The following is a 17,638-nucleotide window of genomic DNA, read 5'->3' as shown; positions in this document are numbered from 1 at the left end:
CAGTTCGAACTGGTCGCAGACGTGCATCAGTCTGCGCACCGACAGCGGATCCGAGCAGAAGACGGCGACGTCGTCCATGTACAGGGAGGCTTTTACCTGAGTGCCTCCACTGCCTGGGATCGTCACTCCTCTTATGCCCGGATCCTTCCTGATGGACTCGGCAAAGGGTTCTATGCAGCACACAAAAAGGACAGGCGAGAGAGGGCAGCCCTGCCTGACTCCAGATTTAATCGGAAAGCTATCTGTTTCCCACCCATTGATTGAGACTGCGCTACTGATGTTAGTGTAGAGCAGTTGGATCCAATTTCGAATTCCCTCCCCAAACCCCATTTTGGAGAGCACATCCCCCATGTAGGTGTGCGATATTCTGTCAAAGGCCTTCTCCTGATCCAAGCTGATGAGGCAGGTATCCACACCCCTGTCCTGTACATAGGCAATCGTATCCCTGAGCAGCGCCAGGCTGTCAGAGATCTTCCTGCCTGGCACAGAGCAGGTCTGGTCAGGGTGAATCACCAATTCCAGAGCGGATTTGACCCGGTTGGCGATGACCTTGGACAGAATCTTATAGTCCACATTCAACAGTGAAATGGGTCGCCAATTTCTAATTTCCTCCCTTTCCCCCTTGTGCTTGTAGATGAGGGTGATGATGCCTTTCCTCATGGATTCTGACATGCTGCCGGCCAGGAGCATACTCTCGTACACTTCTAGCAGGTCTGGGCCGATCAAGTCCCACAGAGCCGAATACAACTCCGCCGGCAGGCCGTCGCTTCCGGGGGTTTTACTCTTCTCGAAGGACTCGAGGGCCTTAGTCAGTTCGTCAGGAGTTAGCGGTTTGTCTAGGCTCTCCCGCGTACTGTGGTCTAAGACCTCGGTGATAGAGGACAGGAAGGACTGGGAGGCCGTGCTGTCCGTGGGCTTCACGTCATACAGACCGGCATAAAAGGATTTGCTGATCCTCAGAATGTCGGACCGTGATGACTTTACTGAGCCGTCTTCTTCCTTCAGGCTGCTGATCACAGAGCGCTCTCTGTGTACCTTTTGGAAGAAGAAACGTGAGCACGTCTCATCCTGCTCCACGGAGCGGACTCTGGAACGGAAGATGATCTTGGAGGCCTCCGAGGCAAAGTGCGAGGCTTGCTGGCCCTTCACCTCTTGGAGCTCCTCCTTGACATCGACCCCCATCGACCGCAGCCGGAGCAGATTCTGCATCTTTTCCTGGAGTCGGGACATTTCCCTCTGTTCCTTTCTAGCTTTCTGGGTGCCTTTGCGGATGAAAAACCTCTTGATGCTTCCCTTGATCACTTCCCACCAGTGTGTCAGGGACTCAAAGAGGGGTTTCACGGTTCTCCAACCTTTGTAATCCCTCTTGAGCTCCTCAATGTTCTCTGGGGTCAGCAGTTGCACATTTAGCTTCCATGCCCCCCTGCCCACCCTCAGGTCTTCCTCCAAGTGGCAGTCCGCCAGTAGGAGGCAGTGGTCAGAGAAGAACACCGGCTTGACGTCGGTGGATCTGACTGTGAATGCACGGGACACAAACAGGAAGTCTATCCTGGAACGAATGGACCCGTCTGGCCGCGACCAGGTGTATCTACGCTGCGCTCCGTCTGCAGGGTTGCTGAAGACGTCGTGCAGCTTGGCATCCTTAACTGTTTCCATCAGGGATCTGGACGTAGCGTCCAATCTGCTTCCGGCCCTGCCGGATCGTCCAGCCGCATCGATGATGCAGTTGAAGTCCCCGCCCAGAATGACCGGCCTGGAGGTCGCCAGCAGCAGTGGGAGCTGCTGAAAAACCTCCAGCCGCTCAGCCCCTTGTGCCGGGCCGTACACGTTAATTAACCGGAGTGGAGCGTTCTTGTACATTACGTCTGCTACCAGGAGTCGCCCGCCCACCACCTCCTTGACCTCGGAGACGGTGAAGTTGCCTCCCCGCAGCAGAATACCCAGGCCGGAGGAACGAGAGTCGTTTCCGCCCGACCAGATCGATGGCCCGTGGGACCACCATCGTGACCATTGCCTGTAGGAGCTGAGGTGCGGTATCGCACACTCCTGCAGAAACAACAGGTCAGCTTTGACCTTGGCTAGGTAGTCCAAGGTCGCAACACATCGCGTAGTAGATTTAATGCTACGCACATTTATGGATACAATCTTTAAACCCATATTAAAGCATTTATTCTCCTACCAAACCCACTGTCTCTGAGAGTCCCAGACCTTTAGTCTGCTCCTTCATACCCGTAGTGAGCTCAAATTCCTTCACTTTGGATGGGCTGAGGTAGATCTCCTTGGCCGTGTTCTGCTCCAGTGGCATCTGGAGGTTCACGTAGTGAGCGGATTTTGAGATGACCTTTGCTGGAGAAGCTTCTCCAAAACTCACCCCCTCTGGGGGGTTGCTGTTCCCGGCTTCCTGGAGCTGGGGTGCGATGATTGCCTCACTGCTCCCAGATTCCAGGGGCTGTGGTGCACTGGCCTCCTCAGGTTGCAGGCAAAGTTGGGGTGCGTTGGTCTCCTTGTTGTCTCCAATTTTCTGGAGCTCGGGTGTCTCGTCCTCCAACGCCCTGGAGCTTTGCCGCCTCTTCTGTCGGTGCCGCTCTGGCACTTCCTCATCCGAAGAGCTGCTGCCCTTGTCATCCGTGTCGGATGGGAGACGCCTCTTGCCGCTTCTCTGGGAAACGCCTTTGCTTCTTCTTCGCTCCCTCTTACTTTTCTTGTTCTTCACCGTCCGCCACTCCCCCTGCTGCTTTTCCACTGCTGCCTCCTCCTCCATTGATTCGCTGTCCTGAGGACTGGAAGGTTCAGGGGGTGGTGCTGTTGATTGGCTCTCTGTTGCCTCAATCTCTTTCTCCACCTTGTCTCTCTCTGTGTCCTCCTTTGTCCCGTTGAGCTCCCTGGGGGCCTTGGTGGTTGGAGTGACACGGAACATTTCTTCTGCTTCCCCCTGGTCGGCTTTGGCTGCCTGTGCGTAAGTACGGCAGCGTTTGGGGCAGGTCCTGTAGAGGTGACTTGCCTCGCCACACAGGTTGCAGCACTTGGCCTGTTTGCAGTCTTTTGTCTGGTGCCCTTCCTGTTTGCAGATCTTGCAGAGGGAGGCGCTGCAGTTGGCCGCCACATGACCAGCCTTGCCGCATGAGCGGCAATGCTTGGGTTGCCCAGCGTAGACCAGGTAGCCACGGTTTCCCCCGATTGCGAAACTGGAAGGAGGGTGGAAAATGGCTCCCTTACCATCGGTCTTTAGCGTGACCTTAAACAGGCGTTTGCCTGTCCAGATCCCCAAGTCGTCTCGAATCTCAGTGCCGCTCCCCACCTTATCGAAGTACCTGGTGAGGAAGGTGACCACGTCGGCGACAGGGACGAAGGGGTTGTACACATGCACCATCACCTCACGTTCCCGTTGCAACGGCAGAGAAAAGTGCGGCTCCGCCGTCAGGATCTTCATCTCCGGCAGGTCTCTCTTCTCCTCGAACACCCTCAGGAGCCGGACGCAGTCTGCCACTTGCTTGAACGTCACGTCAAAATAACCACCTTTGCGGGAGTCGTGCAGGGTGAAGATCTCCGTAGCTTGGAAGCCGCACGCCTTCAACAGGATCCTCCTGGTGAAGAAGCCCCGATCCATAGGTGATCCTCCTTCGCTGTGGTTCACCGTGACTCGGACGGTGATAGGTAACCCACGGTATGGATTTCGATTGCGATTGGTTATAGCCCTTCCATCCCGACCTTGCCTTGGTAGGACCATGGTGTCGCCCCTGCAACACTTGATCTTAGCCAAAAGGCCGAGAAGCGATTCCATTCGCCTTCCTTGTTACCTGCTGTACCTGCATACTAGCTTTCAGCGATTCGTGCGCGAGGACACCCAGATCCCTCTGTGCTGAAGCATTTCTGAAGTTTCTCTCCATTTGAATAATAAGTCGCCTTTTTATTCTTCTGACCAAAATGGATAACCGCACACTTATTAAACTTATTTAACTTAGTTAAACTCCATCTGCCAAATTTTGGCCCATTCACCTAACCTGTCCATATCCATTTGTAAATTTCTTATTTCTTCATTGCAACTTACTTTCCCACCTATTTTGGTGTCATCTGCAAATTTAGCTATAGTACCTTCTACTCCTGAATCCAAGTAAATAGTTGGGGGCCGAGGACCGAACCCTGTGGCACCCCACTAGTTACAGCTTGGCATCCACAAAAGACCCATTTATCTTGACTCTCTGCTTTCTGTTGGTTAGCCAATCCTCTATCCAAGCTAATATATTACCCTTAGCTGCGTGTGATCTTATCTTGTGTATTAATCTTTTGTGCGGCACCTTATCAAATGCCTTCTGGAAGTCCAGACATACTACATCTACAGGATCCCCGTTATCCACTTTGCTTGTCACATCTTCAAAGAACTCTAGCAAATTAGTCAAACACGATTTACTCTTCGTAAAGCCATGCCGACTCTGAGGGATTGCATTTTGACTTGCATTTTAGGAAGGTAGTGGAGGCATTGGAGAGAGTGCAGAAGAGGTTTACGAGTTTGGTTCCAGGGGCGAGGAAGTTGAGTTATGAAGTAAGATTGGAGAAGTTGGGACTGTATTCCTTGGGGAAAAGAAGTCTGAGAGGAGACTTGATAGAGGTATTGAAAATCATGAGGGGTCTGGAGAGAGTAGATAGGGAGAAACTGTTTGCACCGGGGCAAGGATCGAGAAGGAGAGGGCACAGGTTTAAAGTAACTGGCAAAAGAAGCAAAAGCGATAGGAGCAGCGAGCGGTCAGGGTCTGGAATGCACCACCTGATAGCGCGGCGGAGGCAGGTTCAATTGAAGAGGGAATGAGATGATTATTTGAAAAGAAAGCATGTGCCGGGTTACGTGGAGAAGGCAGGAGAAAGGCACGAGGTGAAATGTTCACCGGGAGAGCTGGTGCAGGCACGACGGGCGGAATGGGCTCCTTGTGCAATGTAAGGATTGTGTGAATGTGGATGTAGAGGTTTCGGAGTAGCTGTGTAAAGTGTGTGAGCTTTGAGGTGTGAGTTTTGATTGTTGCTGTGTCAGCAGCAGCAGCGGCAGCGGCAGCAGAGAGCTGGTTTAAAATGTTGTGAGGCGAAAGGTGCAGCTGAGAGAGTGTTTGAGAGGTGTATTTGCAAGTGAAAGCTGTTTTTGTATAAGTGAGGTAGAGTGTTTGTGAGATGAGAGTGCTGTCTGTGAGTGTTGGGTGAGCGTGCGTGTTTTTTGTGTGTAGCTGCTGCGGGTGAGTGAGTGAGAGAGAGAGAGAGAGAGAGAGAGAGAAAGAAAGAAAGTTGGATAAAAACAAAAAGCTAAAAGCTACTGCGGATGCTGGAAATCCAAAACAAAATAAAAACAGAATTACCTGGAAAAACTCAGCAAGTCTGGCAGCATCGGCGGAGAAGAAACCAGTCAACGTTTCGAGCCCTCATGGCCCTTCAGCAGAACTGAAGCATAGTTTCAACAAGGGAGAAATATAAATTGGTTTAAGGTGGGTGGGGGGGGAAGAGACACATTGAGGGTGTAGTGTGAGCAGATAATCAAAAGATGTCAGAGACAAAAGGGTCAAAGAGGTGTTGAAGGTGGTGGTCTTTGTCTGAGAAAAGTGCTAATTAAGAATGCAAGACAGGATATTCAAAGTACAGCTCTAGTGGGGGTGGGGTGGAAAGACTAAAGACCTTTAGTCTTTCCACCCCACCCCCACTAGAGCTGTACTTTGAATATCCTGTCTTGCATTCTTAATTAGCACTTTTCTCAGACAAAGACCACCACCTTCAACACCTCTTTGACCCTTTTGTCTCTGACATCTTTTGATTATCTGCTCACACCACACCCTCAATGTGTCTCTTCCCCCCCACCCACCTTAAACCAATTTATATTTCTCCCTTGTTGAAACTATGCTTCAGTTCTGCTGAAGGGCCATGAGGGCTCGAAACGTTGACTGATTTCTTCTCGGCCGATGCTGCCAGACTTGCTGAGTTTTTCCAAAGAAAGTTGGATTTTGGAACATGTACATGTTGAGAAGTAAAGAAAGCAGATGTTTGTAAGAAAACTATTTTTAGCATTGAAAATCCCCTGGAAAGGGGAGGGTGCACCGTTCCCAGAGATACTGCAATACCGGGTCGATGCGTGGAGTGGACGGAGCAAGCCCCTATTCCATCTCCCTGCTCCAAAAATCAATTTAATATATGGTCCCCAGATAAGGGACGTATCAGATATTAAACTGATAAGAACAGATTTTTTTTTTTTTTTTTTGTAAAAATATACTTTATTCATAAAAAATCTTCAATCACATTCAAAACCATTTCAAAAACAACATTACAAGGGTACAATCCAGGTTAAACTTTTACAAAATGTATCACCAGGTGCATCAGTACAAACAATGTTACAATCATTTACAGCCTTTCATTTTGATCTGTACAGCCCGAGGGGCTCTAAACAGTTCCCAGTCTCTCGGTGCGCTGTGGTAGAAAGGTCTTAGACAGCGACCCTTCCCCATTGCGCCTTTGCGGCAGCTGCCCCAAGCTTTAGTGCGTCCCTCAGCACGTATTCCTGGACTTTGGATTGTGCCAGTCCGCAACAATCGGTCGGGGACAACTCTTTGTGCTGGAAGACCAACAAGTTTCGGGCAGACCAAAGCGCGTCTTTCACCGAGTTGATGATCCTCCAGCTGCAGTCGATGTTTGTCTCGGTGTGTGTCCCTGGGAACAGCCCGTAGAGCACAGAGTCCTGTGTCACAGAACTGCTCGGGATGAACCTCGACAGCAACCACTGCATCTCTCTCCAGACTTTCTTTGCAAAGGCACAATCCACAAGGAGGTGAACAACGGTCTCTTCCCCACCACAGCCACCTCGAGGGCATCGTGCAGAGGGGGTGAGACTCCTGGCGTGTAGGAAGGATCTGACGGGGAGGGCCTTTCTCACCACCAGCCAAGCTACGTCTTGGTGCTTGTTGGAAAGTTCTGGCGATGAGGCATTCTGCCAAATGACTTTGACAGTCTGCTCGGGGAACCATCCCACAGGGTCCACCCTCTCCTTATCCCTCAGGGCCTCTAGGACGTTACGTGCTGACCACTGCCTGATGGACTTGTGGTCAAAGGTGTTTTTCTGCATAAATTTTTCCACCAGGGACAGGTGGTACGGCACGGTCCAACTACTTGGAGCGTTCCGCGGCAGCGTGGCCAGACCCATCCTTCGCAACACCGGGGACAGGTAGAACCTCAGCACGTAGTGACACTTGGTGTTTGCGTACTGAGGGTCTACGCACCGCTTGATGCAGCCGCACACAAAGGTGGCCATCAGTATGAGGGCGATGTTGGGCACGTTTTTTCCCCCTTTATCTAGAGGCTTGTACATCGCGTCCCTGCAGACACGATCCATTTTCGACCTCCAGATAAAGCGGAAGATGGCTCGAGTGATCGCCATCGCGCAGGAGTGTGGAATGGGCCAGACCTGCGCCACGTACAGCAACAGCGAGAGTACCTCACACCTGATGACCAGGTTCTTACCCGCAATGGAGAGGGAGCGTCGCTCCCACATGCCCAGTTTCCTTTTCACCATAGCCACTCGCTCCTTCCAGTTTCTAACGCATGCCCCGGTCCCTCCGAACCATATCCCCAGCACCTTCAGGCCGTCAGCCCTGACAGTGAAGGGGACAAAGGATCGGTCAGCCCACTTCCCAAAGAACATGGCCTCGCTCTTCCCACGATTTACCTTGGCTCCCGAGGCCAGTTCGAACTGGTCGCAGACGTGCATCAGTCTGCGCACCGACAGCGGATCCGAGCAGAAGACGGCGACGTCGTCCATGTACAGGGAGGCTTTTACCTGAGTGCCTCCACTGCCTGGGATCGTCACTCCTCTTATGCCCGGATCCTTCCTGATGGACTCGGCAAAGGGTTCTATGCAGCACACGAAAAGGACAGGCGAGAGAGGGCAGCCCTGCCTGACTCCAGATTTAATCGGAAAGCTATCTGTTTCCCACCCATTGATTGAGACTGCGCTACTGATGTTAGTGTAGAGCAGTTGGATCCAATTTCGAATTCCCTCCCCAAAGCCCATTTTGGAGAGCACATCCCCCATGTAGGTGTGCGATATTCTGTCAAAGGCCTTCTCCTGATCCAAGCTGATGAGGCAGGTATCCACACCCCTGTCCTGTACATAGGCAATCGTATCCCTGAGCAGCGCCAGGCTGTCAGAGATCTTCCTGCCTGGCACAGAGCAGGTCTGGTCAGGGTGAATCACCAATTCCAGAGCGGATTTGACCCGGTTGGCGATGACCTTGGACAGAATCTTATAGTCCATATTCAACAGTGAAATGGGTCGCCAATTTCTAATTTCCTCCCTTTCCCCCTTGTGCTTGTAGATGAGGGTGATGATGCCTTTCCTCATGGATTCTGACATGCTGCCGGCCAGGAGCATACTCTCGTACACTTCTAGCAGGTCTGGGCCGATCAAGTCCCACAGAGCCGAATACAACTCCGCCGGCAGGCCGTCGCTTCCGGGGGTTTTACTCTTCTCGAAGGACTCGAGGGCCTTAGTCAGTTCGTCAGGAGTTAGCGGTTTGTCTAGGCTCTCCCGCGTACTGTGGTCTAGGACCTCCGTGATAGAGGACAGGAAGGACTGGGAGGCCGTGCTGTCCGTGGGCTTCACGTCATACAGTCCGGCATAAAAGGATTTGCTGATCCTCAGAATGTCGGACCGTGATGACTTTACTGAGCCGTCTTCTTCCTTCAGGCTGCTGATCACAGAGCGCTCTCTGTGTACCTTTTGGAAGAAGAAACGTGAGCACGTCTCATCCTGCTCCACGGAGCGGACTCTGGAACGGAAGATGATCTTGGAGGCCTCCGAGGCAAAGTGCGAGGCTTGCTGGCCCTTCACCTCTTGGAGCTCCTCCTTGACATCCACCCCCATCGACTGCAGCCGGAGCAGATTCTGCATCTTTTCCTGGAGTCGGGACATTTCCCTCTGTTCCTTTCTAGCTTTCTGGGTGCCTTTGAGGATGAAAAACCTCTTGATGCTTCCCTTGATCACTTCCCACCAGTGTGTCAGGGACTCAAAGAGGGGTTTCACGGTTCTCCAACCTTTGTAATCCCTCTTGAGCTCCTCAATGTTCTCTGGGGTCAGCAGTTGCACATTTAGCTTCCATGCCCCCCTGCCCACCCTCAGGTCTTCCTCCAAGTGGCAGTCCGCCAGTAGGAGGCAGTGGTCAGAGAAGAACACCGGCTTGACCTCGGTGGATCTGACTGTGAATGCACGGGACACAAACAGGAAGTCTATCCTGGAACGAATGGACCCGTCTGGCCGCGACCAGGTGTATCTACGCTGCGCTCCGTCTGCAGGGTTGCTGAAGACGTCGTGCAGCTTGGCATCCTTAACTGTTTCCATCAGGGATCTGGACGTAGCGTCCAATCTGCTTCCGGCCCTGCCGGATCGTCCAGCCGCATCGATGATGCAGTTGAAGTCCCCGCCCAGAATGACCGGCCTGGAGGTCGCCAGCAGCAGTGGGAGCTGCTGAAAAACCTCCAGCCGCTCAGCCCCTTGTGCCGGGCCGTACACGTTAATTAACCGGAGTGGAGCGTTCTTGTACATTACGTCTGCTACCAGGAGTCGCCCGCCCACCACCTCCTTGACCTCGGAGACGGTGAAGTTGCCTCCCCGCAGCAGAATACCCAGGCCGGAGGAACGAGAGTCGTTTCCGCCCGACCAGATCGATGGCCCGTGGGACCACCATCGTGACCATTGCCTGTAGGAGCTGAGGTGCGGTATCGCACACTCCTGCAGAAACAACAGGTCAGCTTTGACCTTGGCTAGGTAGTCCAAGGTCGCAACACATCGCGTAGTAGATTTAATGCTACGCACATTTATGGATACAATCTTTAAACCCATATTAAAGCATTTATTCTCCTACCAAACCCACTGTCTCTGAGAGTCCCAGACCTTTAGTCTGCTCCTTCATACCCGTAGTGAGCTCAAATTCCTTCACTTTGGATGGGCTGAGGTAGATCTCCTTGGCCGTGTTCTGCTCCAGTGGCATCTGGAGGTTCACGTAGTGAGCGGATTTTGAGATGACCTTTGCTGGAGAAGCTTCTCCAAAACTCACCCCCTCTGGGGGGTTGCTGTTCCCGGCTTCCTGGAGCTGGGGTGCGATGATTGCCTCACTGCTCCCAGATTCCAGGGGCTGTGGTGCACTGGCCTCCTCAGGTTGCAGGCCAAGTTGGGGTGCGCTGGTCTCCTTGTTGTCTCCAATTTTCTGGAGCTCGGGTGTCTCGTCCTCCAACGCCCTGGAGCTTTGCCGCCTCTTCTGTCGGTGCCGCTCTGGCACTTCCTCATCCGAAGAGCTGCTGCCCTTGTCATCCGTGTCGGATGGGAGACGCCTCTTGCCGCTTCTCTGGGAAACGCCTTTGCTTCTTCTTCGCTCCCTCTTACTTTTCTTGTTCTTCACCGTCCGCCACTCCCCCTGCTGCTTTTCCACTGCTGCCTCCTCCTCCATTGATTCGCTGTCCTGAGGACTGGAAGGTTCAGGGGGTAGTGCTGTTGATTGGCTCTCTGTTGCCTCAATCTCTTTCTCCACCTTGTCTCTCTCTGTGTCCTCCTTTGTCCCGTTGAGCTCCCTGGGGGCCTTGGTGGTTGGAGTGACACGGAACATTTCTTCTGCTTCCCCGTGGTCGGCTTTGGCTGCCTGTGCGTAAGTACGGCAGCGTTTGGGGCAGGTCCTGTAGAGGTGACTTGCCTCGCCACACAGGTTGCAGCACTTGGCCTGTTTGCAGTCTTTTGTCTGGTGCCCTTCCTGTTTGCAGATCTTGCAGAGGGAGGCGCTGCAGTTGGCCGCCACATGACCAGCCTTGCCGCATGAGCGGCAATGCTTGGGTTGCCCAGCGTAGACCAGGTAGCCACGGTTTCCCCCGATTGCGAAACTGGAAGGAGGGTGGAAAATGGCTCCCTTACCATCGGTCTTTAGCGTGACCTTAAACAGGCGTTTGCCTGTCCAGATCCCCAAGTCGTCTCGAATCTCGGTGCCGCTCCCCACCTTATCGAAGTACCTGGTGAGGAAGGTGACCACGTCGGCGACAGGGACGAAGGGGTTGTACACATGCACCATCACCTCACGTTCCCGTTGCAACGGCAGAGAAAAGTGCGGCTCCGCCGTCAGGATCTTCATCTCCGGCAGGTCTCTCTTCTCCTCGAACACCCTCAGGAGCCGGACGCAGTCTGCCACTTGCTTGAACGTGACGTCAAAATAACCACCTTTGCGGGAGTCGTGCAGGGTGAAGATCTCCGTAGCTTGGAAGCCGCACGCCTTCAACAGGATCCTCCTGGTGAAGAAGCCCCGATCCATAGGTGATCCTCCTTCGTCGCTGTGGTTCACCGTGACTCGGACGGTGATAGGTAACCCACGGTATGAATTCGGATTGCGATTGGTTTTCGCCCTTCCATCCCGACCTTGCCTTGGTAGGACCATGGTGTCGCCCCTGCAACACTTGATCTTAGCCAAAAGGCCGAGAAGCGATTCCATTCGCCTTCCTTGTTACCTGCTGTACCTGCATACTAGCTTTCAGCGATTCGTGCGCGAGGACACCCAGATCCCTCTGTGCTGAAGCATTTCTGAAGTTTCTCTCCATTTGAATAATAAGTCGCCTTTTTATTCTTCTGACCAAAATGGATAACCGCACACTTATTAAACTTATTTAACTTAGTTAAACTCCATCTGCCAAATTTTGGCCCATTCACCTAACCTGTCCATATCCATTTGTAAATTTCTTATTTCTTCATTGCAACTTACTTTCCCACCTATTTTGGTGTCATCTGCAAATTTAGCTATAGTACCTTCTACTCCTGAATCCAAGTAAATAGTTGGGGGCCGAGGACCGAACCCTGTGGCACCCCACTAGTTACAGCTTGGCATCCACAAAAGACCCATTTATCTTGACTCTCTGCTTTCTGTTGGTTAGCCAATCCTCTATCCAAGCTAATATATTACCCTTAGCTGCGTGTGATCTTATCTTGTGTATTAATCTTTTGTGCGGCACCTTATCAAATGCCTTCTGGAAGTCCAGACATACTACATCTACAGGATCCCCGTTATCCACTTTGCTTGTCACATCTTCAAAGAACTCTAGCAAATTAGTCAAACACGATTTACTCTTCGTAAAGCCATGCCGACTCTGAGGGATTGCATTTTGACTTGCATTTTAGGAAGGTAGTGGAGGCATTGGAGAGAGTGCAGAAGAGGTTTACGAGTTTGGTTCCAGGGGCGAGGAAGTTGAGTTATGAAGTAAGATTGGAGAAGTTGGGACTGTATTCCTTGGGGAAAAGAAGTCTGAGAGGAGACTTGATAGAGGTATTGAAAATCATGAGGGGTCTGGAGAGAGTAGATAGGGAGAAACTGTTTGCACCGGGGCAAGGATCGAGAAGGAGAGGGCACAGGTTTAAAGTAACTGGCAAAAGAAGCAAAAGCGATAGGAGCAGCGAGCGGTCAGGGTCTGGAATGCACCACCTGATAGCGCGGCGGAGGCAGGTTCAATTGAAGAGGGAATGAGATGATTATTTGAAAAGAAAGCATGTGCCGGGTTACGTGGAGAAGGCAGGAGAAAGGCACGAGGTGAAATGTTCACCGGGAGAGCTGGTGCAGGCACGACGGGCGGAATGGGCTCCTTGTGCAATGTAAGGATTGTGTGAATGTGGATGTAGAGGTTTCGGAGTAGCTGTGTAAAGTGTGTGAGCTTTGAGGTGTGAGTTTTGATTGTTGCTGTGTCAGCAGCAGCAGCGGCAGCGGCAGCAGAGAGCTGGTTTAAAATGTTGTGAGGCGAAAGGTGCAGCTGAGAGAGTGTTTGAGAGGTGTATTTGCAAGTGAAAGCTGTTTTTGTATAAGTGAGGTAGAGTGTTTGTGAGATGAGAGTGCTGTCTGTGAGTGTTGGGTGAGCGTGCGTGTTTTTTGTGTGTAGCTGCTGCGGGTGAGTGAGTGAGAGAGAGAGAGAGAGAGAGAGAGAGAAAGAAAGAAAGTTGGATAAAAACAAAAAGCTAAAAGCTACTGCGGATGCTGGAAATCCAAAACAAAATAAAAACAGAATTACCTGGAAAAACTCAGCAAGTCTGGCAGCATCGGCGGAGAAGAAACCAGTCAACGTTTCGAGCCCTCATGGCCCTTCAGCAGAACTGAAGCATAGTTTCAACAAGGGAGAAATATAAATTGGTTTAAGGTGGGTGGGGGGGGAAGAGACACATTGAGGGTGTAGTGTGAGCAGATAATCAAAAGATGTCAGAGACAAAAGGGTCAAAGAGGTGTTGAAGGTGGTGGTCTTTGTCTGAGAAAAGTGCTAATTAAGAATGCAAGACAGGATATTCAAAGTACAGCTCTAGTGGGGGTGGGGTGGAAAGACTAAAGACCTTTAGTCTTTCCACCCCACCCCCACTAGAGCTGTACTTTGAATATCCTGTCTTGCATTCTTAATTAGCACTTTTCTCAGACAAAGACCACCACCTTCAACACCTCTTTGACCCTTTTGTCTCTGACATCTTTTGATTATCTGCTCACACCACACCCTCAATGTGTCTCTTCCCCCCCACCCACCTTAAACCAATTTATATTTCTCCCTTGTTGAAACTATGCTTCAGTTCTGCTGAAGGGCCATGAGGGCTCGAAACGTTGACTGATTTCTTCTCGGCCGATGCTGCCAGACTTGCTGAGTTTTTCCAAAGAAAGTTGGATTTTGGAACATGTACATGTTGAGAAGTAAAGAAAGCAGATGTTTGTAAGAAAACTATTTTTAGCATTGAAAATCCCCTGGAAAGGGGAGGGTGCACCGTTCCCAGAGATACTGCAATACCGGGTCGATGCGTGGAGTGGACGGAGCAAGCCCCTATTCCATCTCCCTGCTCCAAAAATCAATTTAATATATGGTCCCCAGATAAGGGACGTATCAGATATTAAACTGATAAGAACAGATTTTTTTTTTTTGTAAAAATATACTTTATTCATAAAAATCTTCAATCACATTCAAAACCATTTCAAAAACAACATTACAAGGGTACAATCCAGGTTAAACTTTTACAAAATGTATCACCAGGTGCATCAGTACAAACAATATTACAGTCATTTACAGCCTTTCATTTTGATCTGTACAGCCCGAGGGGCTCTAAACAGTTCCCAGTCTCTCGGTGCGCTGTGGTAGAAAGGTCTTAGACAGCGACCCTTCCCCATTGCGCCTTTGCGGCAGCTGCCCCAAGCTTTAGTGCGTCCCTCAGCACGTAGTCCTGGACTTTGGATTGTGCCAGTCCGCAACAATCGGTCGGGGACAAATCTTTGTGCTGGAAGACCAACAAGTTTCGGGCAGACCAAAGCGCGTCTTTCACCGAGTTGATGATCCTCCAGCTGCAGTTGATGTTTGTCTCGGTGTGTGTCCCTGGGAACAGCCCGTAGAGCACAGAGTCCTGTGTCACAGAACTGCTCGGGATGAACCTCGACAGCAACCACTGCATCTCTCTCCAGACTTTCTTTGCAAAGGCACAATCCACAAGGAGGTGAACAACGGTCTCTTCCCCACCACAGCCACCTCGAGGGCATCGTGCAGAGGGGGTGAGACTCCTGGCGTGTAGGAAGGATCTGACGGGGAGGGCCTTTCTCACCACCAGCCAAGCTACGTCTTGGTGCTTGTTGGAAAGTTCTGGCGATGAGGCATTCTGCCAAATGACTTTGACAGTCTGCTCGGGGAACCATCCCACAGGGTCCACCCTCTCCTTATCCCTCAGGGCCTCTAGGACGTTACGTGCTGACCACTGCCTGATGGACTTGTGGTCAAAGGTGTTTTTCTGCATAAATTTTTCCACCAGGGACAGGTGGTACGGCACGGTCCAACTACTTGGAGCGTTCCGCGGCAGCGTGGCCAGACCCATCCTTCGCAACACCGGGGACAGGTAGAACCTCAGCACGTAGTGACACTTGGTGTTTGCGTACTGAGGGTCTACGCACCGCTTGATGCAGCCACACACAAAGGTGGCCATCAGTATGAGGGCGATGTTGGGCACGTTTTTTCCCCCTTTATCTAGAGGCTTGTACATCGCGTCCCTGCAGACACGATCCATTTTCGACCTCCAGATAAAGCGGAAGATGGCTCGAGTGATCGCCATCGCGCAGGAGTGTGGAATGGGCCAGACCTGCGCCACGTACAGCAACAGCGAGAGTACCTCACACCTGATGACCAGGTTCTTACCCGCAATGGAGAGGGAGCGTCGCTCCCACATGCCCAGTTTCCTTTTCACCATAGCCACTCGCTCCTTCCAGTTTCTAACGCATGCCCCGGTCCCTCCGAACCATATCCCCAGCACCTTCAGGCCGTCAGCCCTGACAGTGAAGGGGACAAAGGATCGGTCAGCCCACTTCCCAAAGAACATGGCCTCGCTCTTCCCACGATTTACCTTGGCTCCCGAGGCCAGTTCGAACTGGTCGCAGACGTGCATCAGTCTGCGCACCGACAGCGGATCCGAGCAGAAGACGGCGACGTCGTCCATGTACAGGGAGGCTTTTACCTGAGTGCCTCCACTGCCTGGGATCGTCACTCCTCTTATGCCCGGATCCTTCCTGATGGACTCGGCAAAGGGTTCTATGCAGCACACAAAAAGGACAGGCGAGAGAGGGCAGCCCTGCCTGACTCCAGATTTAATCGGAAAGCTATCTGTTTCCCACCCATTGATTGAGACTGCGCTACTGATGTTAGTGTAGAGCAGTTGGATCCAATTTCGAATTCCCTCCCCAAACCCCATTTTGGAGAGCACATCCCCCATGTAGGTGTGCGATATTCTGTCAAAGGCCTTCTCCTGATCCAAGCTGATGAGGCAGGTATCCACACCCCTGTCCTGTACATAGGCAATCGTATCCCTGAGCAGCGCCAGGCTGTCAGAGATCTTCCTGCCTGGCACAGAGCAGGTCTGGTCAGGGTGAATCACCAATTCCAGAGCGGATTTGACCCGGTTGGCGATGACCTTGGACAGAATCTTATAGTCCACATTCAACAGTGAAATGGGTCGCCAATTTCTAATTTCCTCCCTTTCCCCCTTGTGCTTGTAGATGAGGGTGATGATGCCTTTCCTCATGGATTCTGACATGCTGCCGGCCAGGAGCATACTCTCGTACACTTCTAGCAGGTCTGGGCCGATCAAGTCCCACAGAGCCGAATACAACTCCGCCGGCAGGCCGTCGCTTCCGGGGGTTTTACTCTTCTCGAAGGACTCGAGGGCCTTAGTCAGTTCGTCAGGAGTTAGCGGTTTGTCTAGGCTCTCCCGCGTACTGTGGTCTAGGACCTCCGTGATAGAGGACAGGAAGGACTGGGAGGCCGTGCTGTCCGTGGGCTTCACGTCATACAGTCCGGCATAAAAGGATTTGCTGATCCTCAGAATGTCGGACCGTGATGACTTTACTGAGCCGTCTTCTTCCTTCAGGCTGCTGATCACAGAGCGCTCTCTGTGTACCTTTTGGAAGAAGAAACGTGAGCACGTCTCATCCTGCTCCACGGAGCGGACTCTGGAACGGAAGATGATCTTGGAGGCCTCCGAGGCAAAGTGCGAGGCTTGCTGGCCCTTCACCTCTTGGAGCTCCTCCTTGACATCGACCCCCATCGACTGCAGCCGGAGCAGATTCTGCATCTTTTCCTGGAGTCGGGACATTTCCCTCTGTTCCTTTCTAGCTTTCTGGGTGCCTTTGAGGATGAAGAACCTCTTGATGCTTCCCTTGATCACTTCCCACCAGTGTGTCAGGGACTCAAAGAGGGGTTTCACGGTTCTCCAACCTTTGTAATCCCTCTTGAGCTCCTCAATGTTCTCTGGGGTCAGCAGTTGCACATTTAGCTTCCATGCCCCCCTGCCCACCCTCAGGTCTTCCTCCAAGTGGCAGTCCGCCAGTAGGAGGCAGTGGTCAGAGAAGAACACCGGCTTGACCTCGGTGGATCTGACTGTGAATGCACGGGACACAAACAGGAAGTCTATCCTGGAACGAATGGACCCGTCTGGCCGCGACCAGGTGTATCTACGCTGCGCTCCGTCTGCAGGGTTGCTGAAGACGTCGTGCAGCTTGGCATCCTTAACTGTTTCCATCAGGGATCTGGACGTAGCGTCCAATCTGCTTCCGGCCCTGCCGGATCGTCCAGCCGCATCGATGATGCAGTTGAAGTCCCCGCCCAGAATGACCGGCCTGGAGGTCGCCAGCAGCAGTGGGAGCTGCTGAAAAACCTCCAGCCGCTCAGCCCCTTGTGCCGGGCCGTACACGTTAATTAACCGGAGTGGAGCGTTCTTGTACATTACGTCTGCTACCAGGAGTCGCCCGCCCACCACCTCCTTGACCTCGGAGACGGTGAAGTTGCCTCCCCGCAGCAGAATACCCAGGCCGGAGGAACGAGAGTCGTTTCCGCCCGACCAGATCGATGGCCCGTGGGACCACCATCGTGACCATTGCCTGTAGGAGCTGAGGTGCGGTATCGCACACTCCTGCAGAAACAACAGGTCAGCTTTGACCTTGGCTAGGTAGTCCAAGGTCGCAACACATCGCGTAGTAGATTTAATGCTACGCACATTTATGGATACAATCTTTAAACCCATATTAAAGCATTTATTCTCCTACCAAACCCACTGTCTCTGAGAGTCCCAGACCTTTAGTCTGCTCCTTCATACCCGTAGTGA

General features: G+C 52.1%; 2 pseudogenes; both read right to left on the bottom strand.

Annotated features, from left to right (window-relative positions):
• Positions 1-6,058: 6,058 nt before the first annotated feature.
• LOC144673893 (U2 spliceosomal RNA) lies at positions 6,059-6,239 on the bottom strand (annotated as a pseudogene).
• A 7,524-nt stretch (positions 6,240-13,763) lies between these two features.
• LOC144673897 (U2 spliceosomal RNA) lies at positions 13,764-13,938 on the bottom strand (annotated as a pseudogene).
• Between the last annotated feature and the right edge of the window lie 3,700 nt (positions 13,939-17,638).

Source organism: Cetorhinus maximus, unplaced genomic scaffold, assembly GCF_964194155.1.
Source record: "Cetorhinus maximus unplaced genomic scaffold, sCetMax3.hap1.1 HAP1_SCAFFOLD_510, whole genome shotgun sequence".
Classification (NCBI taxonomy): domain Eukaryota; kingdom Metazoa; phylum Chordata; class Chondrichthyes; order Lamniformes; family Cetorhinidae; genus Cetorhinus; species Cetorhinus maximus.
The sequence above is the reverse complement of the archived record's forward strand: the minus strand, read 5'-3'. Positions and strand labels throughout refer to the sequence as shown.